We start from the raw sequence: 21,182 nt of genomic DNA, 5'->3' as shown, positions 1-21,182 counted from the left end.
TGCCTTTTGGCGTCAACTCTCCACTGGCCATTTTGCCCCATTTCCGTCAACAAAGTTTCCGTATTTCCACTCCCTCCGCGCCGGACAAACTGAGATATCTGTGTGCTGCTGCCGTGTTTCCGCATTTTATGCAAATTAGTTATGTTTCTTTTATGCCGGCCCCAGTCTGCCGCTGGTGCTCACTAACGTTGAAAAAATAGGGCCAAAAGTTGATCCTTTTTGCGGTTCACCCAGTACCTTGTTTGTATCTCTGCCGTATGCTTGCTCCCTGCCAATTTGCCGTACTTTTTTCTCCTTTACCTAGTTTGACTTTCTGCCATTGTCTTTTGGCCAGGATTCTCTAGGTGCGTGCTGTGCCCCAATATGCATTGTGGCATTCAGCCACTTGCAGCCCGAGTGATCGCCCACTTAGTGGGACAGCCCTGCTGAACTGCCTCGTTTCCAATTACGATTTTTCGATCCATTAAGCCAGGTCATGCAGATGGACTGGCCTCAAACATAGCTTCTTCATACTGGTTAGGTAACAGGAACTTTGAAAAAGCCCACCCTTTTTTTCGACTTGCACTTGGAAGCCATTTGGTTTTGAATTAGCATTGAAGTGTGTTTTATTTACAACCTATATGAATTTCTGTATGTTCAGAGTGCCACAAGTGCAGTCTTCCTATATTATTTGATTTTCCATAAGGAATGCGCACAAGAACCCAGCGCGGAGCAGTACAGTGTGCTTAGTCGGAGGCACTCATGTCCTGCGAAAACATCATGGGGCGCACGTCCTGTCAGCTGCCGCATGCCACTTGACCTGCCACATGAACTGGGCAGCATGGACGGGCTAAAACTTAGGCCCGAACTTTGACTGCGACTTCCATTTGCAGCTCTTGGCGCTGGCCAAACTGAATCACCGTGTCGCAGTTCATTTCCATTGCTCGACAAAAACGTGCTCAATTGCAACGCCATTTGTTTGCTCGGCAGTTGATCTGAAGGGCCCAAGCCTTTCGGACTCGGACTCGGACTCGGATCCAGATGCTGGCTGGGAATGGGACTTGGACTCAGGGGTGGTCATGGGTGGTCATGGTGGCAGAACTGTAGACCGTTTGTCGTTTGGTGTTTGCGCAGAGCTTGTTGCTTGCCAGGGTAAATTAACTCAAGCCGGTTCCGCTCACTCCGGAATGCCAAATCCCCCGGTTGTTAGGACACTGCGACTGGCAACCCTTTGTCGTGCTAATTCTGGTGCTGCCGCTTTTGGATTTAAATGCATGCCGCTGCAGTGCATCCGGTCACGTAGCCATTTGCAGTTGCTTCTGCTGCAACGGTCCCACTGACGCAGCTTGACCTCTGTTTGTCTTTGCCATGTCACTCTGTGTGCCCAGCATTTAAATTATTATGAACCCGACAGGCGGCAGGCGGCAGGCGGCAGGACCTTTTGGCTCCTTTTTCGGCGGGTGGGGGTGGCACGGGAAAGCGGAACGTGCACTCGGTGTTTTCACTACGGGCACCACGGATACTACGCCACTGACTAGCTGTCTGGGGAAACGTGTGCTTCGGCCAATTTGTAGCCTTACACGTAAAACAAACTGAACAATTAGCCAAATGGATGGAGCCCACTCTCTATGGCCTGTGAATAACAAAAGGAGATTGCTGGGCTGACAAATAGTCCAAGGACTGCACTCGTGATGTTGTTCCACCGAGTTTCCAAAGTGCTTTCCCAAGAAAAGAAATAGTTAGGCTTAAACTATATCCCAATTCCATTTAAATTTGTTCTTAGGAACTCATTGCCTTTGCAATTCAATAAATCGAGGCGTTGTAGCTTCAAGAACCTTACATTTCTGCAAGACTATGTAGACCAAGGAGATCTTAGGTTGCGTTGCAGAGGAAATTTGAATGTTTTGGATTGATGGCAGGTTGCTTTCGTCGAGTTAAGAATGGTCTTAATGCGCAACGTGGCCAAATATCAAGTGGGCTAACAAAGGCTTGAGCCGCAAGCAAATCCCCGATATCCGTGTTCATCCTGTGCGATGTCGCCATTACGCCAACCTGCGACAACTAAAGGCAGCCGCCTTCGCACACATGCGAATTTTGATTAAAATTGCACCGGGGCTGGCGGTCGACAGGATGTGAGGTATCCTTGCAGACTGCCGTCTGTCGATGGCAATTGATTGAATTGAGCACACCGAGCCATGAAATGTTTGTCCGCAGGCTAACAACTAAATCACCGTCGGCGGGGGGAGAGCTTTGCATGAAGTCGACACTAAGTCATGGCCAAAATGCGCAGGCGGTCAGGTGGCGGGGGGCGTGGCATGTGCCGTAGCCGGAATGAAGATGCCGTAATGGAAAAAGCCGGAGGCTCAGACTACGGCGGGCATTGAATTTTGCAATTTCTCCTCAATCGCATAGATTTTTCTTCCGCGCAGAGACAATTTCGTGCACATTTTACTCGAGTTTTCCTGCCATCAACTTCCGCTGAAAGTTTTTCCAGCTTTTTACTTCGTTTTTTTTCTTTCTTTTTTTTTTAGATTTTTCGCTTTGTTGTCAGACAGCTATCGAAAAAGTTTCGCCATGTTTGTGATGCTGCTGCTGCTGCAGCTGGCAAAATGAGTTTATTTTTTGCTTAATTTCGCACAAATTAAAACGCTCGGAAAATGAGAAATCTTCATTTTTTCGCCAATTTTTCCTTGTCGTCACGCGAAACTTTGCTGCTGTTTAAATTTCCAAATGCTCCGAGGGCATTTCGAGTCAATTACATAACTCTTGTTGCTCAGCTGGACGCACTTCGACACGAGCGGCAAAAGTGCTGGCGGCCAAAATTTTCGCTAAAGTGCAAAGTGGCAGGAACATGTCTCATAAGTGTCGAGCTCAAGTTGGTTTACTCTGGATATTACGGCCCAAGAGCCACCGAAACGGGGTTAATTTAAAGCCAGCGGATAAACTTTGCCGAGCTCTTAAAGCCAGCTTAAAATGCCGGAGCTGTATTATTTTACCTTTGTGCACCTGTTCGGGGTCGAAAATCTGAACTCCGCCCCATCGACAAACATAATTATGCTTAACCGTCTGCTCGGCATTAAAAATGAAAGCCTTTGTTGTGCGATGTGTGTGGGTGGGTGGCCCAAAAAGGGTTTGAAAAGGGACGGATGTGCGTGGAAAACTCAATAAAATAGCTTAAGAGCAGGACAGCCAACCGGCTGAGTCTTATAATATAGCCCGGACTGTCCGCTTGTATTTTACGTGGTTTTCTCGGGCTTTCTGGCCCGAAAGCCACAGAAACCCACAGAAACCCACACGCAGCGAGGCAAACAAATGACTTTGCATCTTGTGTTGTCATAACAAATTTAATTAATAAATAATCGCAATTTAGCCACAAGAGTAATAACGAAAAAGTACTGGAAATTTGCCATTAGCCAGAGATGCGGGGTATTGATATGGGTATATCCGTGCTGATATATGCATATACAGATATCCAGCCACCTCACCCAGTGACTCATGTCTCAAGTGCTTTAAATTGCAAATGTTATTTTCTCATAGAGAGCACACAGCCATGCGGGATGCCAAAGGCCCCAAAAGGTAAATATTTGCCACAAGAAGCTGCCCGGAGTATGCCATCCATATGACATCCATATCATGGCCCCATCCGCTTGTCCCCGGGGGCACGGCATCCAGGAGTGGGGGGCAGCAGTTCCGGAAGCTGGCGGTATCAGATGACATTCCTTTCCTGCGAGTGCCACATGCACTTATACATTTATTGCCCGAAATGATTCGTGCCATTAGGCGTTATTAAATTGACATGCTTTTGAATTTCGCCCGCGGCCTCTAAATTCCAGATGCTTTAAGTCATTTGTTTTCGTTTCAAATCTTACATATGATTTGATTACTTTAATGAAATATAGTCAGGAAAGAAAATGTAAAAAACAAACGAGGCTTTTAGGTAATCATTTTATTATCTTACTGGCATTTCATTCAAAGTTTACTCACTTAGGTTAAATGGCAATCAAAAGATATAGAAATGCATCCGTACATGTAAATGAAGTTGCTGCTTCTAATTGCCATTCCTACAGTGTGATTGTGTACGTATCTCTTCACTTTTTGTGATATTTTGTAGTTAGTTTCGTGGATACTCTGTCCTGCTATCGCTCACTCAAGGAGGTTGTGATGGATACCATATCGAAATAACATCACACCCAGGTTGAGTGAGTCAAAGCAAGACAAAATGCTGCTAACTTTGCATCGGCTTCACTTTTTTGTCTAGACAAGCAACTTTTGGCACTTCATTTGCCAACTTTATGCCGGGGCTTAGGTAACAAAAACACAACACCAACACCAACATCAACACTAACAGCAACAGCAACAGATTCATTTTGAAGTGAAAGGACCAAGTCCGCATCCTGGGGACCCAAGAAGGGACCACATTACGCACGACTTTTGGCAAACAAATTGCATGTTTTATACATTTTTTGATTTGTTGGTCCTGGCTGGGCATTCGGACCAGGGTCTGAATCCCAATCCGAATCCGAATCCGAATCCGAAACGGACCGGACTTACGCCCTAATTGAGTGGCAGCCCGAATATTTTATTTATGAAGGGTGTAGTAGGTAGGGTGAAAGAACAGGGACTTGACGTGGAATGGCTGCTTAAATTAAGAATCCCCACTAATTTGACACTTGATTGAATGACAATTTTTAAATGCTTCTGCTGCGGAACAGGAATTGCTGCACAGCCTGACCGATTTGCAAGTGCTAACAATGGGTAGCAGATAAATGTGAATCCTCGGACAGCATACACAATAAGTATACGCAATAAATCATAAAATAAATCGCTTACATTCATCGCCGCCAGGACACAATGCTCCATTCAGTTCGAGCCATTGCTGTTCCGGTTCTTCTTGCAACTGCCAGGATACGTCTAACAAGCTGTCACAAAAACCCATGCCACATAGACGTGTCGGTGGAAAATGGCAAAAAAAAAAAAATGGAAATAGTGGGTGGTGGTTGGCTGTTCCGTGGAAATGGGAAACTATGGGGGGAAATCTATACAAAACCATTTGACAAGCACCGGCGCACCACATCTCGTGGCAAAGTAAGCAGTCGAGCCGGGGTGCCAAATGATGCGCTACGTTATCTAAACTTCGACAAATGTGGGTGTGGTCGGGATTTGGCGGGTAAGAAGGTGGGTCCCATTGCCTCCATCCCCCATCAGGTAAAAGGATCGAAGCGCTGTCACACGCTTTTCAATCAAATTCAAATTTACTCAGCGCGCACACACAGACGCAAATTCAACTGTGAAAATTTAACACATTACCGAGCGGAGAAAAGTGTAGCGCACAAATTGGGGCCGCATGGGCAGGGCGTATCCTGGTATCCTTGTATCCTGCGGATATGCGGTGGTTAGCAAGAAGCAGGGAAAGGCACAAAGTGAACTGCGGTTAATGCATATTTAATATGCAATCTGTGCGCCAGGCAGTGGCAAATGTTTAAATGAATTTGCATAACTTCGGGCCATCCATACATGCAATTAAAATGTCTCGAGTCGCAGGCATCTCAATAAACTTGAGAATGAAACTTTAATCAATCTGGAAAATATCTTGAAGCGTCATAATAACCGTGTGCGTTCTTATATTCCACTCAGTGGCTTGTCTGCTTGAATTGCATTTTAATAAAATATATTATATTGTATACTCTAATATGACAAAAGGCAATTAAATGGGAATTCGCAAGGAACACCAAACTTATTTGGTGAAATGCAATTAATAAAATATTATACTTTTTAAATCCGCATTAACTTGTTCACATCATAATACATACATACAGAATACTCATATATGTAACAATTTTAATAGTAATCTATTTCACGTGCTTATAAAAGTTTCTGCTGTTTACTGCAAATATTTGCGACAACTCATTAAAAAGTTTGTGATATTGCATTATTACTGCAACTGGCTGACTTTCGCTTCGCTTTCGATGTGGTAACCAAAAAATTAAACCCATTCACTGCCAACTTCCAACAAGTGAGCCACTTAATTACGTTATTACGGCTCGTCCCAAAAGGGCCGAAATATCAGGCATATATCATGTGTTCCATAACTTTTTTCCTTCCCCCTCCCCCTTAAAAAAACTTCAGACTGCAAACTGTTGCTAAATATTTAAGCCCAGAGAGCCGCAGGGATTGGGCCAAAAAGAGATTCCATCAGCTGGACAGCTGGACAGCTGGACAGCCGGACGAGCTGGTCTCGCTTTTGGACATTTTCAAGCGAGCTTTTGTCGGCTTTTCATTTGGCTTGCCTTTCCCTGCTTTGCTTTTGGCCCCAAAAAGCTGCTTTTTGCCGGTATTTACACTAGCCACTGTCCAATGTCCACTGTCCACTCAGTGGACGCTTACTGCTTTTGCGGTGTTTAATCTACTTTGCTTATGCTGCAGCTTCCCCCTTCGTTTGCCATTCGCTTTTCCGCGGCATTTCCCTCGGCAGAGCCTGCGAGCCCTGAATACTCGACCCTTGACCCCCAATCCCAATCCCAAAGCCAAACCCACTTCGAACCTGCAACCCATCATCATCCGCCGGCATCTGTGTTGTACATGTGTGTTTATCCCGATTTTGTGCGCCCCTCTTTGTGTGTTTTGTTGGCTGTGTAAAAAACAGCTTAAGCTGCGTTTCACTGACTTTGAATTTTTTATGCGCTAAGTCGACCCGGCAAGCGGTCTCCTCCGGTTCAGAGGCAGGCTAAGCTGCTTTCTGCGCTGCTTTTCTGGTTAACAACATGCCGAATCCGTGCCCTCGGTTTGCCCCCCAAAAAGCACAGCAAGAAAATGATCTCGATTTGGAAATGAGCTCCAGAAGTTGGAATAGCTCTAGGAGAAGTTCAATCCGTAGCGGCATATACCTAGTTCACTTACAGCAGATGGAGTTCGGTTATAAGATACAAGATAGTATCTAATCTGTGCCTAAGCATCTATGAAGTTGTTGTGGCATAAGGCATAGAATTGGATTCTTTGGCTGGAGATATTTCTTGCAGTGCACTGCTCTGGCTGTACTGCCTTGTTTGTTTGGATGGAGTTTCCCAAATTGAATTGCACATTTGAGCGCATTCACCTAAATGCAAATCGGATAACGCAGGATACCTTTTCCTGCCGGGGCGTCGAAACTGCACTAAATTGTTTGGCATTAGGAGTGCGTTTCCTTGAAGGGAGTTCACACCCAGGGCTATCATAACAACTGCATATGCAGATGCAGATGCAGATGCAGTTGGCCATAACGCTTGGCATTATCGAAGCGCTTTGCATGGCATTCGCTGCAGGAGCATCCAGTTCCGCAGTCCTTGTGGCCCAAGGTAAAGTCAAAGTCATGGCTTTGGTGAAACGCTTAGCGTTTCATGGTGAATGCTGGGTGGCAGTGGGAAGATAAAGACATATTGTAAACATTAAACAGCTATCAGCCGGATACGTTCGACTTTATTGATTTCAGGCACCGGCTTCGCCACTTTTCCACTTTTTCATTGTGCTCTTTGGGGTGGGAGTGTGGGAGGTGTCAGCCGAAGTACGTACTTTGATTTTACAACCCGCCGGGCAATGGCAAAGGAAAAGCCAATGGCAAAGGCGAAGGCGATGGAAAATTGTCTCAGAAAGCAAAGCAACTCACCTGCAACGAAACCAGAGAAAGAAATTGAAATTTTAGTCAATTGTATATGGCTCCCTGCTCTTATAAATATGTGTATATAAGTTTTACACCCCTCCATATACATATTTATGTTTGTTTTGCTGACAACGTAAGCTCGCGAAAACTGGTTGCTGGGGACAACTGAGAAGTGGGGTCCTGTATCCTTTTCCTCGCTCACATATCGATTACCAAGTGACGTAGACGGGGCCAAAAAACAAAACAATTTGTCAAACAAATGTGCCAAAAGTTGATGCCAGCCAATGGGTAACTTATGGCGAGCAAACAAACAAACAAACAGGGCAAGGCAAACAGAAACAGAAACAGAAACAACAGCAACGAGGGCAAACAGGGTACAGTTGAGAATCCTTAATGCAATGACGCAAGGACTTACGTCAGCCAGTCGAAGGAAGCTTATACTTTCACCTCAAAGGCTGCGTACTAATTGGAAGACCTGGCGGGCCATTAAATGTTATGAAACCGATGGTAAAATGTCAAAAGAACTGTCCACTGAAAGAAACTCTCTCTCTCAATGGGTTTCTTCGTGCCAAAACGTAACACTTCCGAATGTTCTCCGTTCTAAACGCGATACAAAACCCATCAAAATATTAGTCCATTGTACATAGTGGGGTCATAAAACTATGGGCACACCAAATGCACCACCAAAAACATTGTTCGATGAGTAATATGTGGTTAATAGCAATGCGGAGCAGTTGGCCAAGGCACTGAACGGACCGCCATCCATATGCTACATCCATAAAATCGAAGTGTCTCGATGCTGGGGAGCCCATCAACTTAATGATGCATAATGATATGGGACGCGGGACGCGTCCCATTACCCACACGCAGGGAACTGGGCTCAGGACAACTAGAGCTCGAGAGCTAAGTCCTGGCCATTATACATAATATATATGTATATGTATATGTATATGTATATGTATATGTATATGTATATGTATATGTATATGTATATGTATATGTATATGTATATGTATATGTATATGTATATGTATATGTATATGTATATGTATATGTATATGTATATGTATATGTATATGTATAAGCCGCCCAACAGTAAAGACCACCCACTGCTAACCACTTTGACGTTTCTGCTTAGCCAAATGGCCAGTGTCATCGCCGCACAGTTTGCCGACTTGTCAATTATTTATTTTTATTGGCATCATTATGATTTCTGGCTGCGATAATGATGATGGAAATATAGCTGGCTGAAGCCCTGCTCAAGGGCACTTTGTTTATTTTAATTTCATTCAATCCAAATATTTAAGCAGCTGCAGGAAGCGCTGAAAATGGATAAGACCACTGACCAGCTAAATGATGCTTGCACTTAAAATCCACACCATCAACACCATTTTCTTTGAACGCATTGTAATAATGTAGCTTTCTAACTATTCATATAAAACCAGATACTCAAGAGCACAGCTTCAGTTTGGGGTTTTCTGGTCCTTCGGCGAGCGTATCTTTGTTTAAACTATCCAATATCACCTAAATGTTTTTGTGAGCTTGTTTATCTGTTCGAATGGTTGCTTGATGAGTTGAGTGGCTTCTGAAGTGCATTTCCCGGGACTTGGCCAAATGTAATGCTGTGTGTAGCCCAGCATGGGTGTGTGTGGGTGTGAGGGTGTGCTTGTCATGTACACACTTAATGCTGAAAGAGTGTCACTAACAATATCATACTCTGTTTGGCCACCGCCCCCCGAGGGCCGCCCCTTTGGCGTATTTGTTTAGTGCAGGTGACATTTAAATTAAGCTGCTGCCGTTGCCATTCCGTCCTTGTTGTTGGTGGGGTGGTGGAGTTGGTGTTGCCCCATCATCGCTAAAAGTCCTTTCGTGTAAACACTGATACTGTCACACAGACAGCGGGCCACGCACACAGATGCATTCAAGAGCGACTGAGTGCAGACGGCGCTCGTTAAACTCAATAAACGTTTGCACTTTTTATTTTTGTACCCCTGCAATTGTTCGTCGCTTGATTAAATTTCTTTGTTGTCTTTATTGGGTAGTGTGTGTGTGTGTGTGTACTTGCCAGTCCCTCTGACAATTAAACTAGCCAATTAAACTTTAGCCCCTGAAACCCCAGGAACATCAGTCCAATGGCCAACTGGCCACTGTCTGTTTGTGTTAACCCGACTCCCGATCCTGCTCCACCGGATCCCGAGTCCTGCGTCCAGAGCCCTGGAGCCTGGAGCCTGGATCCTTCGACTCCCTCGCAAAGTGTTAATACACAAATACCCAAATGTGTAGTTAACACGAGTTTGCGCTGCCTGCCTCATTCTGCTCGGCTTTATCCTTTGGCTGTTTGGGTTTTCGGTTCGTTTGCCTTGCAGTTGGTTGAGGTGAAAAGAAACGAGAGAAAACTAAACCAAAGCCGGGGGGAATAAATAACTGGTGGGCAAAAGCCAATGCCAAAGAAAGCGGATAGCATTTGTCCTGCCACAGGATACTGAAATTGGTATAAGGCACGATAAGACGTATTTAAGAAAAAAAAAACTGGGTAAAAACGAAGTTCGATTGAACTGGCATTTAAATTTAATAGTTATTGCTCAAAATATAAATGTGAAGATTTCCAATTACTCGATGAGTAAAAGGGTATACTAGATTCGTGAAAAGTTTTTTTTTTTAATTTTTTGATGTGATGTTGTAGAAATTCAAGAAAACTAAGAAATGGTCCAAGGCTGAAGTTCTTAACTCCATAACTCAATTTATATTAATCGGATTTTGAAGTGGCATACCTCTAAATGTTTCTGGCGCAATTCTCTAAAAATCTGCATTCAAATTTAGAAATTTAATTTTTTTCTATTTTTTTGTCATTTTTCTGATGTTATGATGTAGAAATTGAGCAAAGTTAAGAAATGTCCTAAGGCTGAAGTTCAAAACTCCATAACTCAACTTATATTAATCGGATTTTGAAGTGGCATACCTCTAAATGTTTCTGGCGCAATTCTCTAAAAATCTGCATTCAAATTTAGAAATTTTTTTTTTTTTAATTTTTTTGTAATTTTTCTGATGTTGAAATTGAACAAAGTTAAGAAATGTAATATGGCTGAAGTTCAAAACTCCATAACTCAATTTATATAAATCGGATTTTGAAGTGGCATACCTCTAAATGTTTCTGGCGCAATTCTCTAAAAATCTGCATTCAAATTTAGAAATTTATTTTTTTTCAATTTTTTTGTAATTTTTTGATGTTATGATTTTGTAGAAACTCAAAAAAACTGAGAAATGCCCCAAGGCTGAAGTTCTAAGTTCCATAACTCAACTTATATTAATCGGATTTTGAAGTGGCATACCTCTAAATGTTTCTGGCGCAATTCTCTAAAAATCTGCATTCAAATTTAGAAATTTTTTTTTTTTTAATTTTTTTGTAATTTTTCTGATGTTGAAATTGAACAAAGTTAAGAAATGTCCTAAGGCTGAAGTTCTAAGTTCCATAACTCAACTTATATCAATCGGATTTTGAAGTGGCATACCTCTAAATGTTTCTGGCGCAATTCTCTAAAAATCTGCATTCAAATTTAGAAATTTATTTTTTTTTCAATTTTTTTGTAATTTTTTGATGTTATGATTTTGTAGAAACTCAAAAAAACTGAGAAATGCCCCAAGGCTGAAGTTCTAAGTTCCATAACTCAACTTATATTAATCGGATTTTGAAGTGGCATACCTCTAAATGTTTCTGGCGCAATTCTCTAAAAATCTGCATTCAAATTTAGAAATTTATTTTTTTTTAATTTTTTTGTAATTTTTCTGATGTTGAAATTGAACAAAGTTAAGAAATGTCCTAAGGCTGAAGTTCTAAGTTCCATAACTCAACTTATATTAATCGGATTTTGAAGTGGCATACCTCTAAATGTTTCTGGCGCAATTCTCTAAAAATCTGCATTCAAATTTAGAAATTTATTTTTTTTTCAATTTTTTTGTAATTTTTTGATGTTATGATTTTGTAGAAACTCAAAAAAACTGAGAAATGCCCCAAGGCTGAAGTTCTAAGTTCCATAACTCAACTTATATTAATCGGATTTTGAAGTGGCATACCTCTAAATGTTTCTGGCGCAATTCTCTAAAAATCTGCATTCAAATTTAGAAATTTATTTTTTTTTCAATTTTTTTGTAATTTTTTGATGTTATGATTTTGTAGAAACTCAAAAAAACTGAGAAATGCCCCAAGGCTGAAGTTCTAAGTTCCATAACTCAACTTATATTAATCGGATTTTGAAGTGGCATACATATAAATGTTTCTGGCGCAATTCTCTAAAAATCTGCATTCAAATTTAGAAATTTATTTTTTTTCAATTTTTTTGTAATTTTTTGATGTTATGATTTTGTAGAAACTCAAAAAAACTGAGAAATGCCCCAAGGCTGAAGTTCTAAGTTCCATAACTCAACTTATATTAATCGGATTTTGAAGTGGCATACCTCTAAATGTTTCTGGCGCAATTCTCTAAAAATCTGCATTCAAATTTAGAAATTTATTTTTTTTTCAATTTTTTTGTAATTTTTTGATGTTATGATTTTGTAGAAACTCAAAAAAACTGAGAAATGCCCCAAGGCTGAAGTTCTAAGTTCCATAACTCAACTTATATTAATCGGATTTTGAAGTGGCATACATATAAATGTTTCTGGCGCAATTCTCTAAAAATCTGCATTCAAATTTAGAAATTTATTTTTTTTCAATTTTTTTGTAATTTTTTGATGTTATGATTTTGTAGAAACTCAAAAAAACTGAGAAATGCCCCAAGGCTGAAGTTCTAAGTTCCATAACTCAACTTATATTAATCGGATTTTGAAGTGGCATACCTCTAAATGTTTCTGGCGCAATTCTCTAAAAATCTGCATTCAAATTTAGAAATTTATTTTTTTTTCAATTTTTTTTGTAATTTTTTGATGTTATGATTTTGTAGAAACTCAAAAAAACTGAGAAATGCCCCAAGGCTGAAGTTCTAAGTTCCATAACTCAACTTATATTAATCGGATTTTGAAGTGGCATACCTCTAAATGTTTCTGGCGCAATTCTCTAAAAATCTGCATTCAAATTTAGAAATTTATTTTTTTTCAATTTTTTTGTAATTTTTTGATGTTCTGATTTTGTAGAAACTCAAAAAACTGAGAAATGCCCCAAGGCTGAAATTCTAAGTTCCATAACTCAACTTATATTAATCGGATTTTGAAGTGGCATACCTCTAAATGTTTCTGGCGCAATTCTCTAAAAATCTGCATTCAAATTTAGAAATTTTTTTTTTTTAATTTTTTTGTAATTTTTCTGATGTTATGATGTTGTAGAAATTGAACAATGTTAAGAAATGTCCTAAGGCTGAAGTTCAAAACTCCATAACTCAATTTATATAAATCGGATTTTGAAGTGGCATACCTCTAAATGTTTCTGGCGCAATTCTCTAAAAATCTGCATTCAAATTTAGAAAATTTTTTTTTTTAATTTTTTTGTAATTTTTCTGATGTTGAAATTGAACAAAGTTAAGAAATGTCCTAAGGCTGAAGTTCAAAACTCCATAACTCAATTTATATTAATCGGATTTTGATGTGGCATACCTCTAAATGTTTCTGGCACAATTCTCTAAAAATCTGCATTCAAATTTAAAAAAAAATTTTTTTTCAATTTTTTTGTAATTTTTTGATGTTATGATTTTGTAGAAACTCAAAAAAACTGAGAAATGCCCCAAGGCTGAAGTTCTAAGTTCCATAACTCAACTTATATTAATCGGATTTTGAAGTGGCATACCTCTAAATGTTTCTGGCGCAATTCTCTAAAAATCTGCATTCAAATTTAGAAATTTATTTTTTTTTCAATTTTTTTTGTAATTTTTTGATGTTATGATTTTGTAGAAACTCAAAAAAACTGAGAAATGCCCCAAGGCTGAAGTTCTAAGTTCCATAACTCAACTTATATTAATCGGATTTTGAAGTGGCATACCTCTAAATGTTTCTGGCGCAATTCTCTAAAAATCTGCATTCAAATTTAGAAATTTATTTTTTTTCAATTTTTTTGTAATTTTTTGATGTTCTGATTTTGTAGAAACTCAAAAAACTGAGAAATGCCCCAAGGCTGAAATTCTAAGTTCCATAACTCAACTTATATTAATCGGATTTTGAAGTGGCATACCTCTAAATGTTTCTGGCGCAATTCTCTAAAAATCTGCATTCAAATTTAGAAATTTTTTTTTTTTAATTTTTTTGTAATTTTTCTGATGTTATGATGTTGTAGAAATTGAACAATGTTAAGAAATGTCCTAAGGCTGAAGTTCAAAACTCCATAACTCAATTTATATAAATCGGATTTTGAAGTGGCATACCTCTAAATGTTTCTGGCGCAATTCTCTAAAAATCTGCATTCAAATTTAGAAAATTTTTTTTTTTAATTTTTTTGTAATTTTTCTGATGTTGAAATTGAACAAAGTTAAGAAATGTCCTAAGGCTGAAGTTCAAAACTCCATAACTCAATTTATATTAATCGGATTTTGATGTGGCATACCTCTAAATGTTTCTGGCACAATTCTCTAAAAATCTGCATTCAAATTTAAAAAAAAATTTTTTTTCAATTTTTTTGTAATTTTTTGATGTTATGATTTTGTAGAAACTCAAAAAAACTAAGAAATGTCCCAAGGCTGAAGTTCTAAACTTCATAACTCCACTTATCTTAATCGGATTTTGAAGTGGCATACCTCTAAATGTTTCTGGCGCAATTCTCTAAAAATATGCATTCAAATTTAGAAATTTATTTTTTTTCAATTTTTTTGTAATTTTTTGATGTTATGATTTTGTAGAAACTCAAAAAAACTGAGAAATGCCCCAAGGCTGAAGTTCTAAGTTCCATAACTCAACTTATATTAATCGGATTTTGAAGTGGCATACCTCTAAATGTTTCTGGCGCAATTCTCTAAAAATCTGCATTCAAATTTAGAAATTTATTTTTTTTCAATTTTTTTGTAATTTTTTGATGTTATGATTTTGTAGAAACTCAAAAAAACTGAGAAATGCCCCAAGGCTGAAGTCCTAAGTTCCATAACTCAACTTATATTAATCGGATTTTGAAGTGGCATACCTCTAAATGTTTCTGGCGCAATTCTCTAAAAATCTGCATTCAAATTTAGAAATTTATTTTTTTTCAATTTTTTTTGTAATTTTTTGATGTTATGATTTTGTAGAAACTCAAAAAAACTGAGAAATGCCCCAAGGCTGAAGTTCTAAGTTCCATAACTCAACTTATATTAATCGGATTTTGAAGTGGCATACCTCTAAATGTTTCTGGCGCAATTCTCTAAAAATCTGCATTCAAATTTAGAACGGGTATCTGATAGTCGGAAACCCGACTATAACATTCCATCTTGTTTAAAGTGTATTTTAAAGCATTTATTCGGTCTTTTCTTCAGTTGTCCTCTTTAAATTTTCTATTTGCCAATTTGTTCGCAGGGGATTGGCATTGTGTGTTCATATTTACTTTGCATTTTTATTTCTGGTGTTGATTTTTCTATTTTCTCCAACAAGAAGTTTTGCCAAAAGTTTGGTCACAAAGTCGAATGGCTTTGAGTGCAGTTTTTGGCGCAAGCCAAAGCCAAGTTTTAGCCTTGTGGGGAGATAAGCGAACTCAAATGAATTCCAATCTCACTGTGAATTAAACATGAATTCCCGTGGAGCTGAAAATCCTTGTAGAATGTGTGATGAACGCTTGTTAAGCTGAAACTGAGCTGAAGCTGATGAATTAATATCCCCTCATTTATTAGCCATTTTGGCTCGAGGCTTAACGGCTTATTGAGCACTTAACAGTCAATTCAATTTCACTCAAACCGATTCTTAGAATGCCAATATCCATTCCTTCTTCGTCATTTTCCGTTGTATAAATCAGAACAAAGTGAAATTATCCTTTGAAAGGCAAACGAATTGCTGCGCATATTACGTATACGCCGCATGTTGCGAGGTTGCTACTTCAAATGGGCACAAATCCATTGGTTATTTATACGAGTATATGGCATGCGAAAGGTGTGCAGGGCGTTGTTTGACAGATTCAATTGTATATATATCCGATCGAAAATGTAGCCACTGCGTGCGAGTGTTTGTGAGTTATTTCCGTTTTATATTGAGTCGAAAATGTCAAATGCATAACGAGAGAAATTCACAATTTTGATGTAATTGACAGCCAAGGAGAAGGCTGCACGGTTCACAGGATGGGGTTTTTGGGGGGTTTGCCTGCCAGTGTGGTCATATCATAAAATGTCAAACTTGTTTGCCGAACCAGTTGTTCGTGTGCTGGCAACGGCAACGGCAACATTTGGACAAAATGACTTCTTATTTGACAGGCCATTTGGCAGTGACACGCCGTTACAACGAACAGCTGCGACCACAGACGGGGCCACAATTATAGTCGCAGGCCACGCCTGATTTATTATGCAAAGCGCTTTAATTAGAGTTCGGACAGAGCTCCACTGGAGCCATCTGGCTGCAAACACCGCACTAACAATGAACTCCACTAAATGCAGCACACAGTAAATGGCGCACTGAGAACAATTGGGTCTGCTTTTAATGTTTTCGTTAAACTAACTATCTAGATCCAAACTAAAAGAAAGAGGGTAAGCTTTTCTGTTAACTTTTGGAAGAATTCCATTTTTTCAGATGCCTTTAACTATATTATTTTATATTGTATTCATATTATTTAGAGAGTGCAGCACTATTTCTTACGCGTGCACTGCATATACACACATAATAATTAAACAATGAACCGCAAAACAATTAGCAGACTGGGCAGGATACGCAGGAGCCACGCCGCAGCTGTTCGGGTTCTTTTGGCTGGGAAAGTACGGGTACGGTATCACGCCAAGGTTTTTCCATCGAGCTATAGGTATTGCAGTAGACACGTATATGCATATATGTTTGGAGCTCCCAGTGCTGTCGCATATGCAAAAATCAAGCTGACATCTGCTTAAGTGGCCCGGGGTTTTGGGCCATGGCAGTGTACCTGGCCTTTAGTAGATTCCGATGCTTCGGTGCCACCCAGAAAATGAAGAGTGGGCCGGTGTGGCGTGTCCTGTCTGCCAGGTTGATTGGACATGAAATTGATAGCTCACCCACATGTGCATTTTGGAGTATGTGTGTGGTTTGTATGTGTCTGTGCTTAAGCAAGTTAATTGAATTTTGCACTCAAGTCGCCGCCGCTGCTCGTGTTGCAAGTGCCACCAGTCGCTGGTGGGGTGTTGCAGTTGCATATGCAGCTGCAGCTGCAACTTTTGCTGCTGGTGCCATATTCAAACATTGACGAGACATCTCTGAAGTTTTAAGTGCATTAAGTGTCAGCTTGTGTAAGAGGCGGCAACTATTCTGCATTCGTGGGCGACTGTTGCGAAAAGTTTCGGACTTCTTATCTAGTGGTCAGTTAATCATGTAAATGACTTTCGCATTAAAAACATAAAGGCAGTTTTATTTAAAAATCAATCAATACACTTAGCTGAAACTGCAACTCACTTTACTGCTTTGTTATAGGCATAACTGACGAGAATTCCTTTTCAATTCTTAAGTAACTGCGGCTGCTAATCAATTTTATATTTGCGCAAAGAGTTGCAACTGAATTGCGAAGTAGCTTGCCTGGCAATTTAAACAATACCCGAAATGGAAAATATGCATTCTAGAGGATCGAAATGGAATATTTATTGAGGGTCCAACCCACAAGGAAGGAGCTGAAAATTAATTTTCACCAATACCTTTCACCGCCACCAACTCCCGGCTCGAGAGATTTCCCGAAACATTTTTCGAGTGCCGAAAGAAGTGCAACTGTGAGCAAATACGAGTGAAGGGGGGCCCAAGAAAACAGGGCAAAAAGTGGGAGAACTGCTGTCTGCCATTCCATTGCATAGATAAGCACATGCTATAAGTTTCCTGCATAACTGGCAGAGGAACAAAACCCAGAACCACTGTGCTATTACCATCCGCGCATCCATAAATACAGCAGCGCGCTTTCCCTCGCTTTCCGCGTTGAAAATGCGCGCCAACTAAAGCAATTTACAGTTCTTAAACCAGCCAAAGCGGCGAGGCATGCCACTGAAACTGAACCGAAACTGACCTGCCACCAGCAAGCAGCAAGCAGCAAACAGCACGCGGAATGAGTCCCGAAACGGAGCAGGACCTCTGAAAAGGAGCAGCAGCCAGCCAGGCAAATGGGAAAAATTCAAATTATCTGAAAGCGGTGAAATGGGTGAAAATGCAGCGAAATAATGCTGTACACGGTGAGAAAAGAGGTACAGGATCAAGAGTCAGATCTAAAATATGAAGAATAATGTGGCAAGCATTTATAGTAATTTTGAATTAGTTATCTTGATGTAGCTTATTATTGTGCAACATAAGATCAAATATCTATAAAATTAATTTTAGTAATCTAATAAACACAGAATATTGAATACTTTCTAATTAAACACTGATTAAATTCTACTAGATTTAATGACCCTGAGCTTTATCGGTCTCATTTTTCAAAGAAATCAGTTTGATAAAATCAAAACGATTGCAATCAAATGCTTTGGGTTATTAGAGAAATCATATTTCAAGAACTACAACTCTTTCAAGGACTCTTTCCATACTGTGAAACAGTAGCGAGTGCAATAAAGGCCTCTATTGTATTTGGGAATCAGTTTTCCACTCTGTACGGACTGCTGAAGATGCAAACGGACTTGCAGCCGGACAAGGCAGGAGTTTGAAGTTGGTTTCCTTGGTCCTTGCTGGCATGTCCTGCCTCGCGTTTGTGTGCGGCCAACTTGAGTTCTTTGCACACATTCTGGCACTTGAACATTTTTCTTATTGTTCCGCGAGCGGCGGGACGCAAGAAGAGTGCTGCTGGCAAATTGTGCGCGCTGTGTTCTCTAACGTGTTGGGCTTAACTTGGCTTGGTTTTTGGTCTCGGTTTCGGGTTGCCTTGCCCGATGTATTTGCATGCCAAAAGGCAGCACACAAGGACCCTAAGTGAAAAAGTAACTCGCCATGTGGCAGAATGTGTGTGTGTGTGTGCGTATCTGTGTGAGCACTGGAGGCAACTCACTTCGCTGCCTAATGCATGAGTACCAGATGAAAAATGAACTTAATACAGTTGCTAGCTACATGGTCCAAAAGGCAAATTTGCGGGAGGGCAGGCGGCTCAACAAATCAGCCTCAGCTCGGGTAATTTGCACGCTGATTTGCCAAAATTGGATATTGGAGTGGCCGGCAGTTAAGGCCCACGAACAGCTTAAAGTCGAATCAAAGTGGCCACCGAATGGTTGGATTCGGTCTTGTTTTATGGCAAATATTTTCCGTTTGTCCCTTTTGCGATCTGGCCGAGCGGCAAAAGTTCAGTTTCAAAACAAAAACCACGCACAAGAAGTTGACAGTTGGCATTTGCTACCGTTTAGAAGGGCTGCCGGAAATGTTAAGAGTGCGAAAGTATTGAAATGTAGGGCCAGGCCAGACTCTCCCTTTTTGGGATTTGCAACTTTGGAGGGCTTTATCTCCAAAGAAACGTTCTTGTGGCTGCCTCCTCTGTCAAGCAATCCGACAAATTTATTCATTGTACAGCTTGGCTTAATCCATTAACGACCCCTTTTAGCCGTCACTTTTCTTGGGCAAAGTTTACGGACATTTTGGACAAATTACAAAGCAGCCGCATCATAAAGAAGAGTCCAAAGGGAAAATACAATAAATATGACCGATTTGTTTGCTTAACACTGATTGAATTGGATTCGGAATCCGAGAAGCAAACTTTTGAATAAATGTAGTTGGCAAAAGCAAGAGGTTAATATTTAAAAGATAAACAGTGCTGTGCACATTGTTCTGTATACTTTAAAGTATCAATCTTTACTTTTGCAACTAGGTTTTTTATTGAACTTTTTTAAATATTGCCTCGCAATGCCCCGCAGCCTCGGAAGTGTTTCTATTTTCCCATTTGATTATTCTGCTGAATATACAAATCTACGTGTTACCAGCTCTGTATTTACTTTTTGCTGAACTGGAACACCGAGCCGAGGCACTGAATTTGAATACATTTTTTCAATTACGGCAAAAGTGGCAAAACAGTTGTCAACATTTCCAGCCAAGACAAAACAGCAAGAGCAGCAGCAGAAACAGCGGCATCAGCTTCTACGGTATCAGCAGCCATGAAACGAAGGCAACAAAAGCAGCCAACTGACAGCTGCAGAAAGAAAGATGTCAGTTGTCAACAACAATGCCCCAAGTTGCAACAATAAAATTCTGACACATTGAAAAATGTCATTGTGTAACTTAAGTAGCCGGCATGCGAATGGGGAAATGGGAAATCGGGTGTGCGGACTGCTCCACAAAAAAGGGGAGGCTTGTGTAAAGTCTCGCACACACACACACATGCAGATTCACAGGATGTACCGCCTTCGCCTTCATCTTTATGCGTCCTGCCTGTTAATTTACTTGCAGTTCCGTTCCATTTTTATGGACTGCCGCCATTCCCCTCCCCTTCTAAGCATGTTGTGCCCCAAGTGCGAGTGTGTGGGTGGAGCGGCGTCAGAGTGTGTGTGTGTGTGTGTGTCGACCATTTGTTATGCAGTGATATGGCATCAGGCTAGCCTAGCAGCTTTTTGTGTGCTTTACATAACAATCCCATTAGAGATGGGTGCGTGATAAGCCAGAACAGGATGACAGATTGGATTGGCCAAAGAAAGGAGAAATGTGCCTCATTTGATAATAAAGATGTGCCGATAAACATAATTTACAATGCCTACATATTTGGCTTGGTTTATCACTTTGAAAATTTGAATTCAACAAATTACAATAAATTAAACGCATATCTCATGCACCTTTGTTAATAATTATTGAATGTTGAACTACAGCAGAATTCATGAGTAATGGTCTTCATAAATGGCCTGTGCTGTTCTGACTGCTTTCGCTCACGCACACACCTCTGGAAAATATGGACGCACGGCTCGCATCCGTCAGGACACTCACACAGCACACACGCGCAAACAAAACACACACACTCGTACACATACACACCCACACCCACACAGACGCTTGCATGTCGAGTGTGTTGCTTATGCAAGCGGGAAATTTGTTATAATGTGCAGGCCATAGAAATGGAGTGTGGAGCAGACGAATCGGATAATGCCGGAGTGGAGCAGAAAATACGTACAAAATATGGCACACATTATTCAGTATACACATGCATACAAAGGACGAAGGACACTGAACACAGGACACAGGGCGAACGGGTCTGATAAACGCATACAAAGCCACCGAGGCGTACTTTTAGCCCGGCCTAAATGGGCGAATAACGGGGTGTTCGAAAGCCAAAGCTAAAGCCATTTTCGCCGTCGATCAAGTGCACTGAGCCGGTTTATGGCTACATTCAACAAACCTCGACGGCGAGATTGCCGCCAGCACTTATTGTTGTGCGAATTTTTGCACCACCTCTTTTTTGTAATATTTTTTGTTTACTTTTGTAATGCCATTTTTATTATTTTTCCTTTTTTTGCCAGCAACACGGCCGTGGTAAGTGTTGTCTGCGCCTGCGGCATCAGCCTCAGAAGTCGGGGGAAAAATA

The 21,182-nt window shown here is 40.4% G+C and overlaps 1 protein-coding gene across 1 annotated transcript in view; it reads right to left on the bottom strand.

Moving 5' to 3' along the window:
* The window catches only part of LOC6541189 (matrix metalloproteinase-2), a 50,203-nt gene that overhangs the window by 4,604 nt on the left and 24,417 nt on the right, over positions 1-21,182 (bottom strand). The gene's annotated exons all lie outside the window — the stretch shown is intronic.

Source organism: Drosophila erecta, unplaced genomic scaffold, assembly GCF_003286155.1.
Source record: "Drosophila erecta strain 14021-0224.00,06,07 unplaced genomic scaffold, DereRS2 tig00000055-arrow-pilon, whole genome shotgun sequence".
In the NCBI taxonomy this organism is placed as follows: domain Eukaryota; kingdom Metazoa; phylum Arthropoda; class Insecta; order Diptera; family Drosophilidae; genus Drosophila; species Drosophila erecta.
The sequence above is the reverse complement of the archived record's forward strand: the minus strand, read 5'-3'. Positions and strand labels throughout refer to the sequence as shown.